Consider the following 24,469-nt stretch of genomic DNA (forward strand, 5'->3'; position numbering starts at 1 on the left):
TCCTTTCCAGGAACTCCTCGCTGTGCTCATTTGGGGGATCTCGGCAGCTGAAAACCTTTTAAAAAGTGATTTTTCCCCCCAAACTCTGCTTGGCCTGACATGCACAGACAAGGTGCATAGAATTTCAATGATTTCAAGATTCTCAATGAAATTATTGACTTTGTGCCTCCCAAGACCCCTCGTGAGAAAATGGACATCTCCCCAAAGGATTCAGGGATTTTATAACACATTTTGGAGAAATCAAATAAGTACAAAATGCATGCCTTTATATTTTAATGAAAATATAAACAGGTTATGAATGTAGACATGCTTGAGTCAAGGGGGCAAAGGTATGGAAAATTTGAAAATTAGAAGATAATGCATAAAGGAATGTGTACATCATACTGAAAGGATGTGGATTTCCATTTGGGAATAAAAAAACCAAAATCTCACACCACATAGGTACAAAGGATGGAGCGGGGATCGTCATCATCTTAGAACTGCAGAGCTAGAAGGGACCTTATGGATCATCGTTCCCATCCCTTGCCAAGGAGGTCCAGTGGGGAATCGAACTCTCAAGGTCTGGCACTGTAGCCAGAAACCTAAACCACTGAGCTATCCTGGAAAAACACAACAAAATAGAGATGGAGTGGGTTTACAGACCTCTCATGCATGCTGCTTCCTCTAGAGAGTTTCAAAGGCAGAGCCCATTCAGTCCATCCCCAAGGCAAAGCAACCCTCAAGATGCTGATTACAATAAGGATACCCATGGAAGCAAGAGTTTTAATCAGGTCTGTAAAAACTTTCATTAGATACCTCTTCCATGTTCTGTGAGAAGAAAGCTCTTAATATTAAAAAAAAAAAAAACAATGCAACTGCCCACTGAAAATGCCAGGGAGAGAATTAACCAGGGTGAGCCCGCCTGTACTCTTGGCACTAATCCTGCTCAAGATTTAAATGGACAACTTGGTGTGTTTCCGGAGCCAGGGCTGCTCCTTCCATTAAGAAATAGGAATCTTTCTAAAAGGTCGTCCAAGCAGCAAGACGTTCCCCCCTCCCCACTGCTCTTGCATTAGGAGGTGGGCTGGCGTCCCACCCATTTCGACTTTTATCAGAGGAGAAAAGAGTGCAAGAAAGGAAAGGAAGGAAGGAAGGAAGGAAGGAAGGAAGGAAGGAAGGAAGGAAGGAAGGAAGGAAGGAAGGAAGGAAGGAAGGAAGGAAGGAAGGAAGGAAGGAAGGAAGGACAAGGCAAAGTGTGTCTCTACTTTTTCAAACTGAATTACTGACTGCAAGTAAAATTGTGTGTGTCAATTGTGAAATGGGTCCCATTCGTTTGATTTACATGACGGGGAGGAGGTGTTCCCGGTTTGTGGGGGGGGGGAGTGTTTAACTAACTCCTCTAATGTAATTGCCTTTGGCAGGCCACTAAATATTTTATAGGCTGCCTGGGCAAAAACTGAGGCCACCTCATCCGATCTGCCATGGCAGCCTGTCCTGTGTATAAAGTAGATCTGCTTGGTCTGGGGAGGGGGGCGGGAGGAAGGGGGGGGAAGAAACCACAACTATTTATTTTTTTCGACTGAGCTGAGCAAGAACCAATTCATTTGGTTTCTTCCAACTGGCACTCCGCAAAGGTCCAACCGTTTTCCTTGGGGAGGTCTCCTGGGTCTGTTTCTCGCCGTGACGTCTGAAGTGTTCAGCTTCCAAGGTGTGGCATCCAGGCAGAACAGAAGAGGAGAAGCTTTGAGGACGTGGCCCCATCGTCATCGTCCTGGGAACGTTATGAAAGAGGGACCTCCAAAAATTTCCTGCCCTCAAGAGTCTTGCTCAGGTGCTGTAAACACAAGACTGTGACTTCTTTTAGGGAGTCAGTCCATCTTATAATCCAGTCTTCCTCTTTTCCTGCTGCCTTCAATTTTTCCTTGTGTTGTCATCTTTCCTAGTAAGTCTTGCTTTCTCAGGCAGCGTCCAAAGTGGGACACCCTTGGTTTTGTCGTTTTTGTTGCTAGAGAAAGTTCAGGCTTCATGTGATCTGTGAGCCACGTGTTCATCTGTCTGGTGCTTCGGGGTGTCCACGGAGCGCCTTATTCCATATGAATCGATTTTCCATTCCTCCAGGTCTGTTGCAACTTTTGCGAACCCATAGACTGAGGATCACACCCTCTTCTGTGCAGCTAAATTTGTGACGCGGTCGCAAACAAAAGTACTTCAAGTAATTTCTCCTTTGCAAGAGGATTTGTAGGAAGCCCGCACCTTGTTTTTAAGACAACTTGTGATTCTGGATTTCAAACTCTCCACGTGCCTTAGCTGAAAGAGACACACAGGATTTTTGCCAACATCATGGCTATTACAGTAGTCAAAGGGGTAAGAGGTGTGGCTGACATACCAGATGTAGCCTGCACATTGTCTTTGGCCCTCTGCTGAAAAATCAGATGTGGAGAAATCTGCCCTGTTCACTCTCCTTGAACTCCAGTTTATTTTTTCCAAACATATCTCGGTTCCATCCTGTTTCTCTGCTAGTTTGCAATTTAATAAAAGGTCAGCATGAAAATGTGTTTGCACGTATATAGTGATAAATCTCCCACTTCCCCAAAATACTTTTTATACATATTTTTTTCCCAGGGAAATGCACTGCAGAAATCAGAGAAGTATCAATACTGGAGAATAATTGTATTTCAGTTCATACATCTGTTTAAAAGGCATAATTTTGACAGGTTCCCACTAAAATGTAATTATGAAGCCAATTTTCCCTCCCACATCTCTTAGTATAATATATATTAGGTTACATTATGTGCTATGGAGTCAGAACTGTCTTTTACTCACCCTAAAAGGGCTTTCATGGTAAGTGAGATACTGTATTTAAGGAGTATTTTTTACCAATTCCACCTTGTGTGTTTCCATGGGTGAGTGTGGATTTGAACTCAGATCTCTTGAGCCCTAATCCATCACTGTATCCATTATAGCACACTGAGTTTGCAATAAATGGAGACTCTAAAAAAATGCTGAACTTGATTCTGTATGTTGAACAACAATAAAATAAGGCATCCTTTTGGGTAAGGAGGTGCATCTGTAGGGTGGGGACCTTAAGTTTAGCTGCTGAAATGGAAGGCAATGATTTTTGGGACTTTGCCCTCCCCAGAAGCCCCAAACAGCACTGCCAAAGGCAAGGGATTCTGGGAATTGTTGTTCCAAACATATGGATGGCCAAATGTCCCTTAGCCTCCTTTATCTAATGGTAGGGACAGTGCTACATAGATATAACCCATGCTGGCTTCCTTAACAGTGCATGCCTCTAATAGTGCATATTGTGTACAGAATCATTGTAAATCTTTAATTGTTCCCATCTCACAAGGCTAGAACACAGAGATGAACAAACTGTTGTTCATATTATTGCAAAAGTTGACTGCTGGCAAACTGCTGAAACTAAAATCAACACAGCTACAAATGTTAATACTTAAAATGGGCAAGGTATAACTGGTAGATCTTATACACATTTGCATGGGAGTAAGGAAATCAACCCTGAGTGCTCACTGGAAGGACGGATCCTGAAGCTGAGGCTCCAATCCTTTGGCCATCTCATGAGAAAAGAAGACTCCCTGGAAAAGTGTTGGGAAAGTGTGAAGGCAAGAGGAGAAAGGGACGACCAAGGATGAGAGGGTTGGACAGTGTCATCAAAGCGACCAACATGAATTTGACCCAACTCCGGGAGGCAGTGGAAGACAGGAGGGCCTGGCGTGCTCTGATCCATGGGGTCACGAAGAGTCGGACATGACTTAACGACTAAACAACAACAATGTTACAAGTAGCTTAATGGGGTAGAACATCTGACTAGAACATGGCTCTCATGGCATAGTTTCAGATAATAAATCAGCATGGTGCACAACATGGAAGTCTCCAGATAGGATGTCTGTGCTGGGAGTTCCAGCTCCAAAAGGTAACTTTCCCAGTCTCCGGTATGGTGGAACACCATTTGTCCAGAGCAGGTAGAATTTAAAATGTGAACGAGTTTATTTTCAGAGGTAATTTTGATTCAGGTGTGCAATTGCACAGGATATGAATTTTAAAAAAATAGTAGAGAAGGACTTTATTTTCGACTGCAGTGGTGATGATAACAATGACACCTAAAATTGGCAAGCACAGCCTATTTTCTTTAGTAATTTAAAATCCCAAACTCATGGCAATGTGTGAGTTTATTTAATACTGAACTATGAGTTAATCATCATCCTCATGTGTCATCAAGTCAGTTCTGACTTATGGTCACCCTTTTTCAGGGTTTTTCCAGGTAGAGAAATACTCAGAAGTGCTTTACCCTTCCCTTCCTCCAGGGGCAACCTTGGGATTGTGCAGCTGGCCCAAGGCTACCCAGGCTGGCTGTTTCTGCTTGCAGGAGGCACAGTGGGATAATTGAACTCCTAACCTCTGGCTCCACAGCCAGAGACCTAAACCACTGAGCTATCTGGCCAGTATTTTTAATATTATACTAAACATGAGCTATGAGCAATCAATTGCTTAAATTCATAATTGAGTAAAAATGCCCTCTTGCAATGATGAGCAAAGTCACCCCAGTGAATGGTGGCTCTGATCGGTCCTAGCCATGAAAGCCAAAAGTGAGGAATATTGGGAATTGCAGCATCTCAACCATCACAACATCTGGTGAGAAATACTTCGGCATGAAGTCTGGACAGCACAGATCAAACTCTCAAGAAAAGTTTCAGCCTAACTTCCAACATGCTACGCCAGTGGTTCCTAATCATGGGTTCTGTGATGGGAGTTGCGACTAAAACTCCCAGAAATCTTGGCCAGCACAGCTAGTAGTGAAGGCTTCTGGGAGTTGTAGTCCAAGGACGTCTGAAGACCCAAGATTGGGAGCCACTGGGCTACACTATCAAAGACCTTTCTATGGAACTTCATCCTCAGTGGCTTGTTTGCAAGTCACTTTTCAAGGAGCAGTAAGAAAAGTGGAGACCCTTCCAAGTGCCTTAATCGGAAGGCCCAGACATGCCCAGTTATGTGTGTCCATTTAAGCCCAGTTATTTATCACTATTTGCCATGACAGTGGCAGAGTCTGGGAGATGTCCTTCAGAAGGAGCGGTTTGTCATTACACAGAACACTGACGGCCGGCAAGCATTTGCAGTATTGATCTTGGGAAGGCAAACCAACGTTGTAAGAAGCGGGGATGAACCTAGCCCTGCGGACGGAGGGAGGGCTTCATGTGGGCTTTGCATCCATATTAATGGAAAGAGCAATAGTAGCAGAAGAGAGCTAGGAGGGCCCTATATCAGCCAAAGGACGGGTAAAGATTTCATTCCTTTTCTTTTTAAAATTAGAATTGTCTAAAGTTCACAAATGTCTCCCTTGGGATACAGGATGGGAGCAGAGAGTGGTAGTGAATGTTAGACAAATTAAAATTGGCAGATCCATTGACCCAAACGCAGAGCTCTGATTGCTGAAATCTTAAAAGCGAGGGCCTGTGTCTTATTCTTAGTTTCAACTAGAGCAAACCTTAGGGCTTGGCTACACTGCTTGGCTGGTGCGAGCCAAAGGGGGTTGCTAGGTGGCCCAGTAGGCCATTCGGTGCGATCCTTGCATCCAAATTGCATTTGGATCTCAAGCGACCCTATTTGGTCTGCACCAGCCCACTTGTCAATTTGCCAGTATTGTGAAGTGGCTTAAGAAGAGAGCCACTTCAGGATATCAACAACTTAAATACTTTTTTGGCTCAGTGGAGAGACAGAGGAAGTGGCAGGGGAGTGTATTAGGGCAGCCCATATGCACTGCATTACTTTTTAAAGAAAAAGGCAAATGGGAAAACTCTATCCAAGAAGAGAGAGGAGACAGGAGGGGGCAACAAGGGGTTTGTTTGTTTGTTTGTTTACTTTACAATATGTTTACTTTACAATATGACTCTGAATGTGAGTTGCTTGGAGCCAGTGTGTGGCAGTGGTCACGAGTGTTCGACCAGGACTTGAGAGACTTGGGTTTGAAACTCCACTGGGCCACAAAAGTCACTGGGAAACCCTGAGCCGCTCACTTGCTTTTCTTGGGAGAATAAAGTGAAGACAAGGAGAGTTGTCTTCATTTATTTCTCCCAAGGCCTCGCCTTGAGCTCATAAAAGGAAGGGTGGGAATGGAAATAGAATAAAAATAATAACAAACAAAGAGTAGAAAAGAGTTCCCAGCCATCCATCCATGTCCTGTCCTGTATGTGGACTTCCTAAAGGCATGTTGTCTAGTCAATGTGAGCACGAGGATGCTTAACCAAACTCCCAGCATCTTCAGAGCAGTCGCAAGGGTCCCACAGCCAAAGGGAAGCTGAATCTGGAGTCGTAGGTTTTCCACCTCCTGGCTCAGTCCCTGGAATCCCCTTCAGTAAAGAATTTCAGGCCTTTGGAATTCCTAGAAGACAGGCAAAGACTCGGGTGGTAAATATTTAATACGGAGAACACCCCTTCTCTTCATCTCATGCATATTAATGTTATTAAACCATTGCTTTCAGCAAGCGGCATTCAGCTGCTCTGGCTTCTGCACTTCCTCCTGTAGTACAAGGAGGAGGAGGAAGGGAAATCTCAGGCTCAGGGAAGGACTGGAGGAAGCTGTTTAGAAATTAGCAAAGCCAGTTGGGAGCGAGTGCTGGCAAAATCAAGTAGGAGGGAAGTGCACTACCAGGAGGCAGGGCAGAGACATAGAGGAAACCTTGCACGATGCCCTCCCTAGGTTGGAGCTAAAAGGGGAGCCACAAACCACGAGGGTGATCTTGGGATGTTCTGGTAGAGGGTGGCACATTTGTGTGGAAAATGCCTTAGAAGTACGGTTAGGGTCATAGGCTGCCCATGGCGCAAACAGAGGGAGCACTTTATTCTAAAATGTTGGTCTAATACAGCTACCTTGCTTGAAAATGTCTTCATATTTGAGATTTGACCAGAAAATTAAGCCTAGCCTTCCAGGCCAAGCAGGTGACAATATCAACATTTAGGGAGCCCTGCGTTATCCAACCTTTGCTCTGTGGGAGTCTAGTTAAATCTTCTATTGTTCCATACAGAGCTGTCCAAGGTACTTACACATCTTTGCTTGAACTCTGGCCTAGCTTACCAACTCTGCCCTGGGTCCATGACCTGCCAGCATTGTCCATTCTTAGCCATCCTGAGCTGCTCCTGATGTTCTTTGCCTACAGCTGCTATTGGGTCATGATACTGTAGAACAGCTGGTGGTGATGGCTGGTATGAGTGGCAGTCCAAAACAATTTGGGAGACCACCATTTGCCTACCCCTGCTTCAGCCATCTAGACTAGTGGTTCTCAACCTTGAATCATCCAGGTGTTCTTGGACTGCAGTTGCCAGAAACTCCAACCAGCACAGATAATGGGATCTGCAGCCCAAGGATACCTGGGTGACCCAAGGTTGGGAACCACTGGTCTAGGTGTCAGACATCTTTTCTTGAGCTGTTCCTTTACTTCCACTTTGTATGCTCCAGATTCTCCTCTTTTATCTCTGTGTGTGTGTGTGTGTGAGAGAGAGAGAGAGAGAGACAGAGACAGAGACAGAGACAGAGACAGAGAGAGCATTGACAGTCATGTCATCAAATGTAAATCAACAGTCCTTCTCCTCCGCCCATCTTCCTCTCCTTCCGCTCCTGCACGCCAAGAAGTGACATCACCATTGACCTGCCTTTCTCTTCCTATTGAACAGCTGGCACCTGAGCTTTTATATCCCAGCTGTTCAGCTCTGATGGGCTGACAGCCAGCCCCCGACTCACAAACAGGGGCTGCAGTGCTGAAAATAACTGTTCAGGAGGAAGAGAAAAGTTGGACACCTTGACTGCACTGGGGAGAAAAGTTAGGAGGGAGAAAATAGAGAGAGAGAGAGCAAACGGGGCATTGATGCAGTTAAGTAATCTATGTAAGATTCATTATTTCACAGTCATAAGCCAGTCTGATGTATTGCCACCTTGCTTATTCAGCTGAGGTGAATTTTGATCCCATGTCCTGCTCTTAGGCTACCACTGGTGTGGCATCAGGGAAGTTCAGGAAGAGGAGGAGAAAGTTCCTTCTTCCACCAGGATATGAATTTCAGGCAGAGAAGAAGCGGGTGAGCTGTAAACCAAAATTGATAATGATCAACAGATAGCTTTTCCACTGGAAATTTTTGTTTATGCTACTCAGGGGTATCAAAACACTGAAATTTAGGCCCAGGTTTCCATCTCGCCTTTTTTCTCCTGTATTGGGAGAAAAATAATACCCACACACTACCTGTTACTGAGAATACATACTTCCATCCATTATTATAAAGTCAATGCAGTACAAAATTATTTCAATGCTATGTGTGCATTATTATTAATATTGGCCAGAACTGTGTTGGGATTTTGCTGTGAAATAAAATTCCACAAATTGTGGTATCAAAATTAGAGCTGATTAATGAGGTGCAGGTTGAATGCCCAGTCATGGCAGAGAAATACAACTACAGTAAGCATGTGACTAGCACCTTCTCTTCTTTGCTTCGCTAGACTCTGGGTGTAGTTAATGAGGACCAATAAACCACTTTGAACACACCCAATGAATTGCTGGATAGCTCAGTGGTTTGGGTATGGTTTGGGAGTTCGATTCCCCTGTGGTGCCTTCTTTCACAGGGGGTGGACTCAATGATCCATCGGTTCCCTTCCAACTCTGCAGTTATCTTGAGAGATTTCAGAACCTAAAAAGGATGAGTCCTGGCTAGTACTTGAGTGGAGATGGTCAAGAACAGGATGGGTCACCACATCAAACAGGGGAAATAATTCTGCCCGAAACCCACTCAGATTGGTTTCTGAGTGAGGAAGTGCTAACATCTTCTGCAGTATAAGGCAGAAGGACATCAAGATATTGAATAACCTTCCTTCCTTCCTTCCTTCCTTCCTTCCTTCCTTCCTTCCTTCCTTCCTTCCTTCCTTCCTTCCTTCCTTCCTTCCTTCCTTCCTTCCTTCCTTCCTTCCTTCCTTCCTTCCTTCCCCCAAAGTCTAGCAAAGCAATTCTAGCCAATATAATGGTTTTTGAGCAAACTGATATAAAAAGAGAGAGAGAGAATGTTAAAAAAGGAGAGAGAGAGAGAGAGAGAGAGAGAGAGAGAACAGAGTAAAAAGAGATACCAAAGAAAGAAGGGAAGAAAGAAAAAGACTTATAGTTTCTTAAGTGAGAAGCAAAATTATCTTGATTTCTGGCTGAATAATTCATATTTGCCACAGGCCATGTATTCTTGCAGTTGGGTGTCAAGTGTTTATTGAATATCTCTCTTGACAGGGTGCTTGTCTGATACTCCACCATCTCTGGCTTAAGGAAGAAAACACAACAACTGTACAAGGGGGAAAAAAGCATAAATGGAGGAATGACAGCTTCCTCCACCTCCATTTGAGAATAATTGCTACAAATGATGCTCCCCCTACCCTTAATAAAGGATTTGTTCCCCTCCGTCCTTTATCCCCTCCCCCCTACAACACAAAACAGCTGTACAGCCAATTAAGATGCGACGTGCATCCACGGGGACCATTCTAGAATTATGGGAGATGTTTCTTGGATCAGGGGAAGCTGGTCTCTGTGCAGTGATGCTGTCAAAAGAGGAGAGAGAGAGAGAGAGAGAGAAAGAAGGAAAAGTCTTCTCAGTCCCCCAATTTTGGCCCAAGTAGAAAGCAGCAAGCCCAAGATTTTAAGATTTCTCCTGACTTTCCCAAAAGTTACAATGTTGAAACACTGGAGCAGAAAGTATAGGATTTTTTTTTCAAGCCACTTTTCTCTTGCAGCTGCCCTCGGACTCTCAAGTGTTTTACTTCCTTGGGAGGCACACAACGGTTTTACAAGGGATTTGGCAAAGTGGTTTTTTTGTAAATTCATAACTCCCCTCAAAAAAAAAAAAACCAGTGCCTCCCATCCTTGAAAATAATATGATCATTTCTCATGTTGAAGAGCTAATAGTGCACTCAACTTTATACCTTTGCGGTGCTCCTGATGTTCATTTCCTGGGCTTCAAACCAAGGGCTTCAGTTGACTTTACATAGGGCCCCCTTCAACTGCACTTGCCTATACAGTGGTGCCTCGCTAGACGATGATAATCCATTCCACTGAAATCGCTGTTTAGCGATATCATTGTCTAGCGAAAAGCATTTTCCCATTGGAATGCATTGAAACCTGTTTAAAGCGTTCCAATGGGGAAGAATCGTCGTTGTCTAGCAAAGATCAGCCATAGGAAAGCCACTTTGTGAACCGCCGATCAGCTGTTTAAATCGCTGTCTTGCGAAGCTTAGGTCCCAAAAATACCTGTTTTGTGAGCACGGAGGGAGCTGTCAAAATCGTCGTCTAGCGAAAATCCGTTTGCGAAGCAGGGATCGAACATTGTCCAGCGAAATTCCCCCATAGGAATCACTGTTTTGGGAATCGCTATAGCGATCGCAAAAAGCCAATGTCTAGAAAAAAACCCTGTCATGTGGGTGTAACTGTCTAGCGAGGCACCACTGTAATCATTTTCTTTTTAGTTCACATTGTTTATCCACCTTGGTTTTTAGGCGGGTGCTATTTCTTCTCCTGTCTCTTGCTTTCTGAATGTTGCTGTTTAGTTTATTTCTATTGTATACTGTAAACCACCCTGGACAGTTTTTCTTGGCAAACTAACTTGTTATCATAAATAAATAAAAGATTAATAATAACCGGATCAATATTGATCCCTCTTGCCTTAGCATTTCTCAATGGGTTTTTCGTGTTTTGAACATTTTTCAGAAGACTTAAGTTTTGGATTCTGTTTCAGCAACAGAATCTGAAACTTTCTTTTTTCTCTTAAATTTAAATGTGGAATTCTATAAAGGCAATGAGATGGAGCAGCATTGCATCTCCAAAGCTCCCAAGGAAGTGCTGATGGGCATTGAGAAAGGGGGTCCTTTTGAAGTGTACCCTCCAGCCATACTTCCAAACACTCTGTTTTCTCCTTCATGCATTTTCTCAGCAACATATCCCAGGTTGCTCTTTCGAAAGTGCTGTGAGAAGGGGAAACCACTTTGGGACTGACGGAAAGGCCAACCCATCTGCACCGCATATGGCTCCATGTGTAGGGAAGGGTCTTTGCCCAACTAATAAATGTTGGACAAGCTGGGTTTCTAATGCAAACTGAAATGATCGCTTCCTGGGGATCGCAATCATGGAGAGAATAATATTGCCCATGATTTAAAAATGTAGCAACCTCACTACTAAGATGGAGATCTGCTTTGAAGTTTCAAAAGGCAAGAACGGAAACAAAGAGTTTTAACAGGTAGACTATGCCAGTTTTACATATGCAGATATGGAAGAAGAAGGAAGAAGAATTGAAGAAGGTGCTATCACATCAGTTCTGACTTACAGAAACCCTTCTCAGGGCTTCCTAGATAGAGAATACTCAGAAGTGCTTTACCCTCCCCTTCCTCTAGGGGCAACCTTGGGACTGGGCAGCTGGCCCAAGGCCACCCAGGCTGGCTTTTCTCCCAGGAGGCACAGAGGGGGGAATCGAACTATCCTCTGGCTCCACAGCCAGAGACCTACCACTGAGCTATCTAGCCAGCTTGTCTTATTATAACAGGATTGTCTTATTATAATGCTCCTAAAACAGGATAAGAAAAGAAAGTGGTATTCTCATCTCATCATAGATTAGATGCTGAGACTTATGGAAAAGCGGTTTTGCTGAAGGTTGTTGATATTAGCATACCTTCAAGTTGCTTTTGCTTGCCTTGAAGTGGGCACGCTGAGTGCTAGAAAACCAAAGGTATCTGAGCATCCCGAATGCTCAGCTGAAGGCAGTGGCCGACCTACATTTTGGGGGCCCTGAAGCTTCAACTGTTATGGAGGAGGCCCTTTTACAACCAACAACAAGGTCTGGGAAACCACTGCTGTCTTCTTCAATAGGGTTATTCCCTCCCATTCCGAAAAAACATTTGCTTCCTTTCTCTTCCCCTCCACGAAGGAGCAGAGGATGTTTTTAATTTCCCAGTATTGTTAAGTGGCGGTGCTGTCTTCTTAAGAAACTTAACAATATTGGGAAATTGAAAGCAGTAAGCTCTGCTTTGGTTCAATCCCAGTGATGGCACATGCTGGAAACATACCAAAGCAGAGTGCTCCTTCCTACCTGCACCTAAAAAACAGTAGCCCCTGGCAGGGACCCAGAAAAGTTTGGGTAGGGATGCTCTAAGAATGAGCAGGTTCATTCTGGCACTTTTATCATCTGGTTGCCGGTAAAGGAAGTGAACCAGCTCATCCCAACAGTGTGCCAAACAGTAGGAAATATGGTCGCAGGAATGATGTGCAGCTGAAACATGTCCTTTTTGGTGACCACCCCTAAACTTAAGGAAAGTTATTCTGGCTTTCTCTGTTGCCCTTCCACCGGGAGGGAAATACATTTCTCTTCAAGACAGCCTTCAGTGTGCAAAGTGTTCAGGATCTTGCTATGTATTTTATTTTGCTTTTCATTCTCCTTCGGATTCCTTGATTTTAGGTGTGTGCTTGCTTTTGGATTCTGCTGTTAAATCTGTGTTCTGTTACTGTGAGCAGCAAAAATAAAATAAAATACAGTACTCAGGGCCTGGAGAGGGAGTGTATAAATGAAATAAAAAGAAGGAAATGTTTTCACCAGACAGCTCATCTCAGAATCCTATTTCTTCCCTTTATAACCCCCTTTACATTTATTTTCATGCAATAGAGGTCTCCCTTCAGCAAACAGGAGATTATGGATTGTTTCTGCCTCATTACTCTGATTGTTCAGGGACTCCCCACAGCTTTTGTAAGTTCTTAATGTGGTCTCTTCCAGCCCCGTCACCCTGCCCCACCAGCCCCCTCCCTCAGCATCTTCTGACTCTTAAAAAGACAAGATTTTCCCCAAATCTCTCCCTCCTCTAGGGGGATAACAGAAGGATTGTTATTGTCAATTTCTGTGCTTTCTGTGGCTCTCCCCCCCCCCCCATGGGCTTTGGATCACATAGATGCAAACATTGTACCATTTATTTATTTATTTTCAATTTCAGAGGGAACAAGAAAATGCCGGAAAAGAATACAGAGACGGGAAGATCTGGCGGGGGGGGGGAGAGAGGTGGGGGAATGGAAAGGGGGAAATAACACAAAGTTGTTTTGGAAGATCTATTTGTTCAAATAACCACACCGTGTTTCCTCGATGGCAGTGGTCTCCAATTTATGGTTAACAATTAATGAATAATTAAACTAGCTGAAATTGTAAACTTGCAATCTACCTTGGGGCCAGCTGGAGAGAGAGAGCAAAAGGGGGGGAACCAGTGGTTTATGAGGCCTAGAAGACATTCTCTGCTTGCAAAACCACGTAAATACTCCATCGTGAACTTTTGTCCAGCGTCCTTGCAAAACTTCGTAGCCCTGTTTAGGATTTTATGTACATAAAGGCTTTGCCAAAAATGAACAGGCATTTCTGTGCCGTGTGGTCTATAAGAGCTTGGGGGGGGGGGATCCTTTTGGGGAAGAAACTGCTCAGATCACCCAGCTGGCACATCTAATCCAAAAATATAACTATCCTCAACTCAACATGTGGTTTGCTAGAGAGACACTGCCTTGCTGTAGATGTTGCATTCCAAAGCAGATGTCAAAATATTTGAAATTCAGATCTTGAGGACTCATTAAATGTGCTGGGGTTTGAGTGAGTGTGTGTGTATGTGTGTGTTTCATTTGTCTAAATGAAACTACAAGTTGGAGTCCCATTAACAAACAACTTCAAAAGCACAGAAAGGAAAAAAAACTTACAACCTGAGTTCAATCCCAATGAATTCAGGTAGCTGGCTCAAGGTTGATGCAGATTTCCATTTTCTGAGGTCAGTAACCTAAGTATCCACCTAACTAGGGGGAAAGTACTCCTTGAATAATTATGTTGCAAACCACCCAGAGAGTGCTTTGGGTGGTATCTAAATCAAAACAACAACAACAGCAAAAACAAAATACCAGACATTAAGAATATGGAAGCAAGATCAGATCATCCTTTTCCAAATATAATTTTGAGAAGTCAGAATTACACAACTGATAACTGTGGCCGTTCTTTCAATAATGGGATACTATCTTTCTTTTAATATGCCCAGTGTGGCATAGTGAATAGATGAATTAGAATTCAGAAGACCTGAGTTCAAATCCATGCTTGGCCATAGAAATTCACTGGGGAGGGGACTTGTAAATACCTCACTTACCTTGAAACCCCTATTAGGGTTGCTATAAGTTATTTGGGGAGACGCAGGCTCATCACTAGCCAAACCACCCTCCAGGGTTGTTCTGAATCAGGGAGGAGAGCTAGGCATTCCATCTTGAGTTGATTGCAGGAGGAGTGGTAAGTATAAAAGCCGCAGATTGTGCAGGTGTGTGAGTGTTTCTATTGCACAGATGTACACATGTAGGTTAGCTGCAAATCTGATAGACAGATGGGAACGTGTGGGGGGAAAGGAGATTAAGAGAAAGAATTGCATTTGCATGTTTGCGTGGTCACTGTCCATGCTGGTTGCCTTCCATTTCCCTCTTGCTCCCTTGTCCACTATCCCACCTGCCATCCTACCATGATTATGATATTCAGACATTCTGCATGGCATGCATGCCACACCATTGATAAAGTGAACTATAATCCACAAAAGCAAGTATTATCATAAACAGCATGCTAGTCTTTGAGCTGGAAGAAGCCCATTGACTGTTTTTTGCTGAGTCACTATTCATCCAAACATTTTGGACGATTCAGACAAAAATCCGGGCAGAGATATACTGTATATATTTAGAACCACACTTCTCGTTGTTGTTCTCCTGCTGGTGGTTGGAGAGAATCAGGGCTTTTGTGACTTCGGAAGTGGCCAGTCTAAACAATACACTCCAGCCTGCCTCCCAGGTTCTTCTGCACAAAAGTTCTTGTCTTATCCTATGCATCTTTTCATATTTATTTCACCATAAGTGATCAGCTGTAACAATGTTGTGCTTCTCATTACATAACCAAAGTTTTTTTTAGCTCTCTGTCTTTTATGTACGTTGCAATTTCTTGGACTTTACTCATTTTCCTTTGTACTGCTTCACTGGCCACCCTCTCAGCCCTTTGCCTACTCCACGGCATCTTTGCCCTACCAGCGAATGAGACTGGCCAGTGTCACAGCATTATCACTGTCCATATGTGCCTTTATTTCCCTTTTTCCCCCTTTATGGAGAGTGTACCTCTATGTATCTGAAATTCTGAACCTTTTATGTAGTCCTTCGAAGGGCATGACATAATGCACGCTCAGAAAGGTTACTCCTACAGGCTTTTTATAAAACTAAGTAGTTTTGGTTTCCTGGATGATTTCAGAATGGCATATGAGTCTATAAAAACAAATTAATTGTTTCTAGTTCCTTCTTTGTTATCAAACAGACAACTGTGGCTAGCTGCTGCATTCTGTTTCGGGGACTACAATGTCCATAATCCTCCAACCAACTGGCTGGGGATTCTGGGAGCTGTAGTTCCTGAAAGCACCCTTTTTGAGCTTTGGCTGGAATCTATTTCTTTATCTTTAGGGGTAACTCTGCTGTGTGTGCTGCAACTGGTCTGTGTGGTGTGTAAAGGATGGAAGAAGTGTCAAAGGCTGCTGGGTTTTTTTCTCCATCACTCTCCCCACCCCACCCCCACCCTCCATCTTTTCCCCTAAGGCACACACAGCCCGTCACAGAGAGAGAGAGAGAGAGAGAGAGAGAGAGAGAGAGAGAGAGAGGCCAACTTGAGTGGTCCTTTTAAGAGCCGTCATTCAAAGAAAGCTCTGCTTGGGCAGAGGGCGAGACAGACAGAGAGGCGAGGTTTTTTTCTCTGCGCTCTTGATCCATGGCACCCAATCCACATCTGGTGCACCAGCAGGTAGCCCTGCTCCGCCATATGCTCTCCGGGCTGCTACAATTACTCCTCCTAAAGGAAGCCAGGCCGGGTGGGAAGAGGAGGTGAAGGAGGGAGGGAGGGAGGAGGCCTCAGCAGCAGCATCCTCTGCTTGCAAGGGCTGGAAAGGGACAATCCAGAAAAGCAAGGCAGTTGGGAAACAAAGCCCCCCCCCCTCCGAACAAGAACCCAAACGGTCCTGGATGCAGCTGGTTGGGTGGTCTGGAGGCCCCTCCCGCTGAACCTGGCACAGAGGTGGCTTGGCAAGCTGCTTTCCCCAGAAGTAACTCATTCCTCTTAACTTCTTACAGCCTTTGAGAAGCAACGCATGGGGTGTCCGGCGGTTACATTGTTGGGGGGGGGGGGCAAGGAGTAAGTCTTTATTTACTACTTGTGATGCTTCTTGCTTCCTGTTCTCTTGTGGAGGGGATTGGTGTTGGTACGAAAGTGGTAGACATTCCGATCAAAACGTTTTCAAAAAGGCTTCAGACGCCTTATATGAATTGCAACTTTTGAGAACTACAAGGAAATAATTACAAATACGACAGCAAAGCCGTCATTTTTTAATTCTTCTCATTTCTCTACTTTTGAAATGTAACTTCAGCATCCCAAATGTAACCACTTACCATGAATTACAGTGTTTGTAATTCATTAGTTTCAAGTCCTGAACTCCAGCAAGATTCCCTTTGTGTGTGAATTCAAGAAGACGCAGAATTCGTGGGATTCCAAGTTTAGGAAAAAAATTAGGAAAAGGCCATGTGCTCTTTAAAAGAATGCAAACGCAAGAGCAGGTGATACTTTTATTAGGACCACTTTGAAAAGTGAACAAATCTCTTCCTCGGACTGTGCACTAAGATGTTGTAGAAAGTTCAGGAGATATATATATATATATATATATCTTATTTAGAGACAGCCTTTCCCCTGATAGAGAACTTAAGAAGGCTCAGAGTGTTAAAAAGTGGAATTAAAAACACAATAAATTATATAAGCGTTTCCTCGTATACCGTGTTTCCCCGAAAATAACACAGGGTCTTATATTAATTTTGGCTCCAAAAATGTATTAGGGCTTATGTTCAGGGGATGTTTTATTTATTCTTTCATATACTGTACAACCATCTACGTTGATTCAAATACAGTCCTGCCCTCTTCACCTGGTTGCTGCACAAGGGTGGAGGGCAGGGTTTCACTTTGCTGTTGTTTACTTGTTAAGTCGTGTCTGACTCTACGTGACCCCATGGACCAGAGCACACCAGGCCCCCCTGTCTTCCACTGCCTCCCAGAGTTGGGTCAAATTCATGCTGGTCGCTTCGATGACCCTGTCCAACCATCTCCTCCTCTGCCGTCCCCTTCTCCTCTTGCCTTCACACTTTCCCAACATCAGGGTCTTTTCCAAGGAGTCTTCTCTTCTCATGAGATGGCCAAAATATTGGAGCCTCAGCTTCAGGATCTGTCCTTCCAGTGAGCACTCGGGGTTGATTTCCTTTAGAATGGATAGGTTTGTTCTTTCTCTTAATGGGGGCTTATTTTTGGGGAAACGGGGTATTAAAATAATTAAAGTATGATAGTAATTAAAATACAGTGGAATAATTAAAAGCAAGCAAACATTAAAAGCTACCTTAACTTAACAAAAAGGTGTTCAGGGACTCAATCCTGATAGTTAAAAGCCTGTCTGAAAGGGTGGGTCTTCAGCTGTCGGTGGGAGGATAAAAGGGAGGGGGCCAGCCGGATCTCCGAGGAAGAGCATCCCATTGCCTGGGAGCAGCCACAGAGAAGGTCCTCACTCCGTGTCCCTATTAAATGTGGTATGGCAATGGGACTGAGCGGAGGGCTTCACATTATCTTAAGCACCATGAAGGTTCATATGGGATATGATGGTCCTTTAGGGCAGCCAAAGAGTCCCAAAACAAATGGAGCCAGCATTTGAAGCAGATCTGGCGCCATCATCTGCCATGAATGTTGGAGGCGCTCACATATATATTTTTTTTCTGGCCTTTCCACCAAATCTTGGTGCACAGGCTGAAGAAGATGGATTACCCTCGAAAGCCACTGCTTGTTTAATTTTTTTTTAAATCGTCTAACAAAAGTCTTGCGTGCTCTTGCGTTTGGATGATTCTCGGTTTGTTTAATAGCAGCAGTAATAAAATGTGACACAAACACATGGGCGGCGTCCTAAATTAAGCTGCTAAAAAGAAAAAAGTGTGGAGCAAAAGAGAAGAAACTTGTACATGGGACACTGAGTTCCGTTCTGCCGTGACACTCAAAACAAAATCTCTGAGCTCAGCATTTTATCGTTTTTACGTTTGTATGTAGTTAAAAAAAATCAATAAATGTAGACCTACAAGCCTCTCTCTCTCTCTCTCTCTCTCTCTCACACACACACACACACACACACACACACACACACACACACACACACACACACACACACACACACACACACACACCATTATATGTATACTCACTAAGTCCCATTGAGTTCAATGGCATTTACCTGCAGGGAAGTGAGTCTAGAATCTCAGCCTTCGGAGGGCCTCGTCAAAGTTTTTGAAAATTATGCAGGCTGTTATGAGGGAATCTAGAAATATTTCCTGCTGTTATTATCATCTGCTTAATTCTAGGAGGATTCCCCATAGATGGCCATGCGTGACTCCACAGCTTCTTGCTTTCTACTGCAATTGCCTCAGAAATGCACAAAACACCCCCGGTTTGATTAGTGTTTCTGTGTTTGTCCACAGGCGGTGGACGCTCTCATTCAAGACGAACACGGTCAACATGGTATAAGCTTTTGTGAACTCGTTAGCCTTTGAAAACACAGAGAAGGTTGCCTAAAGGCTTACATATTTGAGTCTGTGATTTTAAGCATACTTATGAAGTGTGTGTGTGTGTGGGGGGTCATTCTTACCTATCTCAGAGATTGAAGAACCTAGTTAAGCAAAGGTGGCTGACAAGAGGTTTTATTACTGAAGGTAAGCTGATCTGGCCCTGTCAGATGCCTGGATGAGAAACCACCTGGGAGCTATATTTAAGCTGTGGTCCTTGGAGGAAGAGTGGTGGATTGTAATACATAATTCATTTCTGCATAAACATGCTTAGGATTGGGCTGTAAATTACAGCCATACCCTCTCACCCTGCCCTCGGCACAGCTAAACTGCAAAGCCGGAGGGACCACCTTCTCTTGCATCCTTGGGCTCAGGTCAACACTTGAGTCTCTGCCTTAATGCAAAATGTGTCAGGGAGCACATCTAGGAACATATGCAGTGCGGATGGGTGCGTGCGTGGAGGGTGTGTGATGCAGTACAGAACAGCTAAGACCTACAGTATATACAGATCTCTAATTTACCATATTTTCTGTGTATAAGACGCCCCCCCACTTTTCTAATCCAAAATTAAGAAATCTAAGTGGGGCTTAGCAAGTGATGGAAAAAGCAGGGATCAAAGCCCTGCAGGATCACTTTGATCCCTGCTTTCCCCTCCACTTGTTTTTGTTCTCTCCTCGGCTTACTTCCATGTATAAGACGACCCTCAGGTTTTAGTCTAAAGATTTATACAAAAGTGTAATACAGGGGAAAATGTGGTATTTCAGAACTTGGGAAAAGTCAGGCCGTGTCCTCACTTTTTGGGATTGCAGTGGCCAAAATCCCCAAGCCAGCATGACCCAAGCACTGTGTCTTCTATTATATGACATATTAACAAGGGTGAACTGCAATAAAAGGTTGCAGTGTGCAGTGCTCCTATGCAGGGTATCAGCCAGCCAGTTCTGTTTCTTTCGAAGGATTCTATTCCATTCTTCCCATCCATCCAGTTTTCTATCCCTTCCCCCTTCAGCCAGGTTTCTGCAGTCACTGAACACACTTAGGGCTTGTTGAGTTCTTGCTATATCCTTATTAAACTCCCAAGTTCAGGCTCTTGTCTTTAAATGATTTCTATGTTATTGCTAATTTGTTGTGATTGTGGTTTTACAAAACCTCAGAGAGCCCATACACCTACCAATTTCTCCTCTTTGTGTAGGGAGTGGAGCAGCTTTGGCTACCTAAGGATCAAGTAAACTACATTATGGAAAATTTAAAAGAACAGTATAGTGATCATTAAATATTCTTGGGCGTTTGGACTCACAGACCAAATAACTGGCTGGCACAAACAGATTATTGTTTCTGTAAAAACAAATGCGTAAAAGGGGATAGGACTCTGGAATACTCATAGTATTTATTAATTTATTCCCTGACTTTCCTCCAAGGAATAAAAGATTTTAATCCCCACCATTACCATTATATGATCCTCACAACAACTTTGTAAGGCAGGGCAGGGTGTCAGACAAAGAAATTGATGGCTGACCAGCAAGTCTTATGAGTTTGTAGGGGTGGGGGTGGACAGCTGAAGTTGAAGGCCATATTAGAAAATAACAAGATCTAGTTATTCCAAGTTGTGATTTCCTTAAAATTTAGAAGCCATCTAAGCATAATCCCACAGAGTGTTCTGATCTTCCACAGTTTTGAAATTAGTGTGCTTTGACTTTGGGATAAGTTATCAACAGGTATACACTTGCTTAGGGTGTGGGTACATTAGTGGCAGGGAGCAATTTTGTGTGAACTGCTTTGGAATGTCCGGGCTTGATTAGAGAAACTCAATCAAGCCCGACAGTATACACAGGAATGACTCCTAGCAATATCGTCAAGTGGTTTAAAAAGTGAGCCACTTCAGGATATTGGCAGGTTAATACTTCCAAAGCCACCACTGAAGTTTCAACTGTGGGGGATACTCAATTGGCTTTTCAAGACCAGGCAAAGAAAATATATTTTAATTTTTATAACTGATGCAGGACACCAGCAATAGTCCATTATAGAGTTTTAAAAATTCACTTCCCCTATCCCTTTGTCAAGGAGCGGAGGAAGTGATTAATTTGCCAATATCCTGAAGTGGCCCACTCATTAAGCCACTTCATGATATTGGCAAATTCAAACCAGAAGGCTTGCTTTAGATTGGTTTCAGTGCACTGGAACTGATGCAAACCAGAACGATCCTACCCACACCAAAAAGTAGAAGCTCCTGACAGGGCTTTGGAAAGGTATGGATAGGACCACTCTGTGGACAGGCTAGTGCACTCTAGTAAAGGTGTTGTCTGACTGCTGTCTTTAAGAGCCCACCAGCAAACCAAACGACAGCTTCAAAACCTGTGTAGCCAGTCTCTTACAGTTTCCATTTTGGGCTTTGCTTGAATTGCTCGAACACAGGGCTGAAATACTAATGTGTTTTCTTCTTTTAATGATGCATGAATCATACATCTGATTTAACCCTGAGTCTCACCAGTTCTCATGTGACACAAATTATCACTATACAACACTGGCTCCCCAGCAGTCTAATGATCACAATACAAAAGCCTTTGCCCCATTGCTGCTCGAAACAAGAAAATGCAGGTGCAATGGGAAGACAGGCTGGCTTTTAAATCCTGAGCACAATTTTGGTACGGAAAACAAATGATCAGTGGTACAGTGACGGTAAGTCTTATCCATTCTATTTATACTCCTCCACCTCCCTTTTCTGTCTTGAGAACAGGACTCCAGCTGATTTAAAAATAAGTGCAATTCAAACATCCTGTAAATAAAAGCAAATAAAAGTAAATAAAAATGCAAAACACAATTGACACAAGCAGTGCTACTGGAAAGTTACTTTTTATTTTAAAACTGCAGCTCACAGAATCTCCCCGGCAGCACTGCCACTGGACTTGGGGTCAGAAGGATTCTGGGTGTAGTAGTCCAGAAAGTAATTTTGTCCTGCACAACCCATGTGACAAGTGGCTGGCTGGCAGATTCCAACAGCAATCGTCCAGAAATGTAACTGTTCCAAAGTCTGTGTGTAGGGTACAAAAATGGCGAATGTTGCATGCATGTATTCAACTGGGAGCAGTCCCACACTGAACAGCTGGAGGATTTTGAGGGTGGTGGTTCAATATTAGTCAGTGACTTTCCTCTGTTGTCAGAGAGAAAGATAACAAGTTGATAGATACACAAAACACACACAAACATTTTCCTTGCCCTAACTTCTGCTGTGTCCACATTTGGAATCCCTCTGGGAACGTTTAGTGAATTCCTTTGTATTTCTACCAAAACAGCAGGTTATAATTTCCCTGTCCAGTAGCTGTACATTTCAGGGCCATGAAAGAGAAGCTTCCATTGTCAGAATTTTTCCAGTTAGGCCACTGTCAGTTCAGATGCAGCAAGGAAAGGGTTAAAGGCCCCCTAGGCCATGACTGTGACCCAGGGACCTTTCCCCATGTGTCCTTCCATCCCCTCCACTCAATGGGAAGATGACCACCCAGCTGATGAACCCTGTTGTAGGCGGCCAGAGAATTCCTCTTGGTGTCTCCAAAATCCTCCCAGCTTTTGACCCCAGCAGCCTCTGGAATGGACCTTCTGTCTCATTGTCTGCCCAGGTGGGCATTGAGCTATTGTTCATTTGCACAGGTGTTTCACAAGAATGTACACAAACCTCTTCAATTAGATTGGTTAATTAATCAAGGATGGGTGTACAAGCCAATTCTGCGTTTAAGCCCAGTTTCTTTCCATGCTGAGCCAGAGGTTGTCCCACGAGAAAATGGAAGCCATATAATGGCCATCACCTAAGACGGTGGTTCTCATTATTTCATGCCTTGCATCCTGAAAGTCAATCTCAAACAACTACAACAATCATAATGCCCCACCATAGTGCCCAACAATAGCCACACGGCCTGCGAAGAACATTTATTCATTTACAACTCTTCTGACCCCATGGCTTTTTGATTTCAATATTTCTTTACATTTATACCCCACCTTTCCTCCAATGAGTTCAAGGTGGCCTTCATGGCTCTCCTCCACCCCCTTTATTTTCACAGCAGTCCTAGATCAGACTGGGTTCAAATCCCCTGACCTGAGATTTGAACCCAGGTCTCACAAGTCCTCGTTCAGCTCTGACAGATAGACCACAATGCTTCTTAAAAGATCCAAAGCAAAGATGGGAAAAGTTGCTTTCCTGCAGTGATATTCTTGGGAGTGGCCACAGTGGCTGGCGTATTCTGGCAACAGCATGGAAAGAAGTAACTTCTCGGGTCCAGATTTGCTTCCCTTAAGACATAAACAGAAGTCCTGGGCCTTAGCCCATTGATCAGAGCTTTCAATCAATGGGCACGGGGGAGTCAATACACTCTCCAACTCAAGATAATACAAATAGCAATAAAATAGCACCATTGATTTTAAAATACCCCATTCAAGGCTTTATAAAGTATTCATTAAATGACTATTAGAACAAATTGAAAGCACTAGGAGGAAGGCTAGCTAGTTATGCAGATTTACGTCATTTGGGTGAATTCAGAAATGCCATACGGAATATCATTCACAAGAGTCATCCTCCTCAATGCCCTCGGTTTTGGAACTGGGCACAATCCATATGTACCACTGCACATTAGGTTTATAAACAGGCCTGTATCCCTACCTGCCAAGGTAATGTACATCAGTCTAAATGTATAAACTATCACCATCTTGGGCTAAATCATCTGGGTGGTAATCTGGAGTGGGAGAAACAGCCAGTAAGGAAAGAGTTAAGCCGCTCCTCAGCTGCTCCTCTGGAGTATATGCGCCTGGCAATGTGTATATTGCGTTGAGCTGGGGAAAAGTTTTCGGATTGCATCCAGATGCCAGAATTCCCCATCCCTGTGTGGCCAGTGGCCACACTGACTGGGAGCTATGGGGAGTTTTTAGTCCAGAAAAACAAACTTCTGCTAGGCTCTGGGGTCGCACGAAAGAATAAAGATTTATTTCATCACATTTATAAGGAAGTTTGTGTGACTATGGCAAGTTTTTGTCAAAAGCCAACCAACCCCACTATCAAATGAAAAAAATTCACCTTGGTTCTGTCCCTGAAAAAAGCATCAACCCTTTCTGGTTAGAAGAAATCTTATAATCTTAGAACTGCAGAAGCTGGAGGAGACCGTAAGGGTCATCGAATCCAGCCCATGTCAAGAAGGCACGGGGGGGGGGATCGAACTCTCGATCTCTGGCTAAAAGGAGCTTTGCACCAGCAACAAGGCTATGGGCAAGCAAAGACGGTAACTGAACCATAGGGCCCCTAATAGAGCTTTTAAGATAAGTGAGATATTTAAGGAGCAGTTTTAGAAGTTCCACCCTCCACTCCAGGGAATTTCTATTGCTGAACAGAGATTCGAACCCAGGTCTCCCAAGTCATAGTCCGTCCATCTGCCCTACTGGGCACCTTTATGAAGACGATAAGGACAGAAAGCGGGCCCTTCAGGTTCAGTAAAAGGGCCCTTTCCAGCCTAATGTTCTGTTCACACCATGGAGAACCAGTTGCCGAGGAGATGACCACCAATAGGAATCGTGTCACTTGCGTCCTCCATTTTGTGCTTCCCAGCAACGGATCCCCTTGAGACATATTGCAAGGGATACTCAAGTTGATAGTTATCCATCATGATCAGTAGCTAGCCACTAGTCTCCAGATTTTCAGGGCTAGAAGCCAATTTCACAAGAGTGATTGGGAAGCAGCAGGATGTCCTTCACGCAATGGATCACACCACTGCTCACATCCCTGATGTCACAAGCATGGAACCGTAGGTGTTTCGGAGAAGGAGATTCCATCTGAACATTAG

The sequence above is a fragment of the Pogona vitticeps genome, chromosome 11 (genome assembly GCF_051106095.1).
Source record: "Pogona vitticeps strain Pit_001003342236 chromosome 11, PviZW2.1, whole genome shotgun sequence".
NCBI lineage: Eukaryota > Metazoa > Chordata > Lepidosauria > Squamata > Agamidae > Pogona > Pogona vitticeps.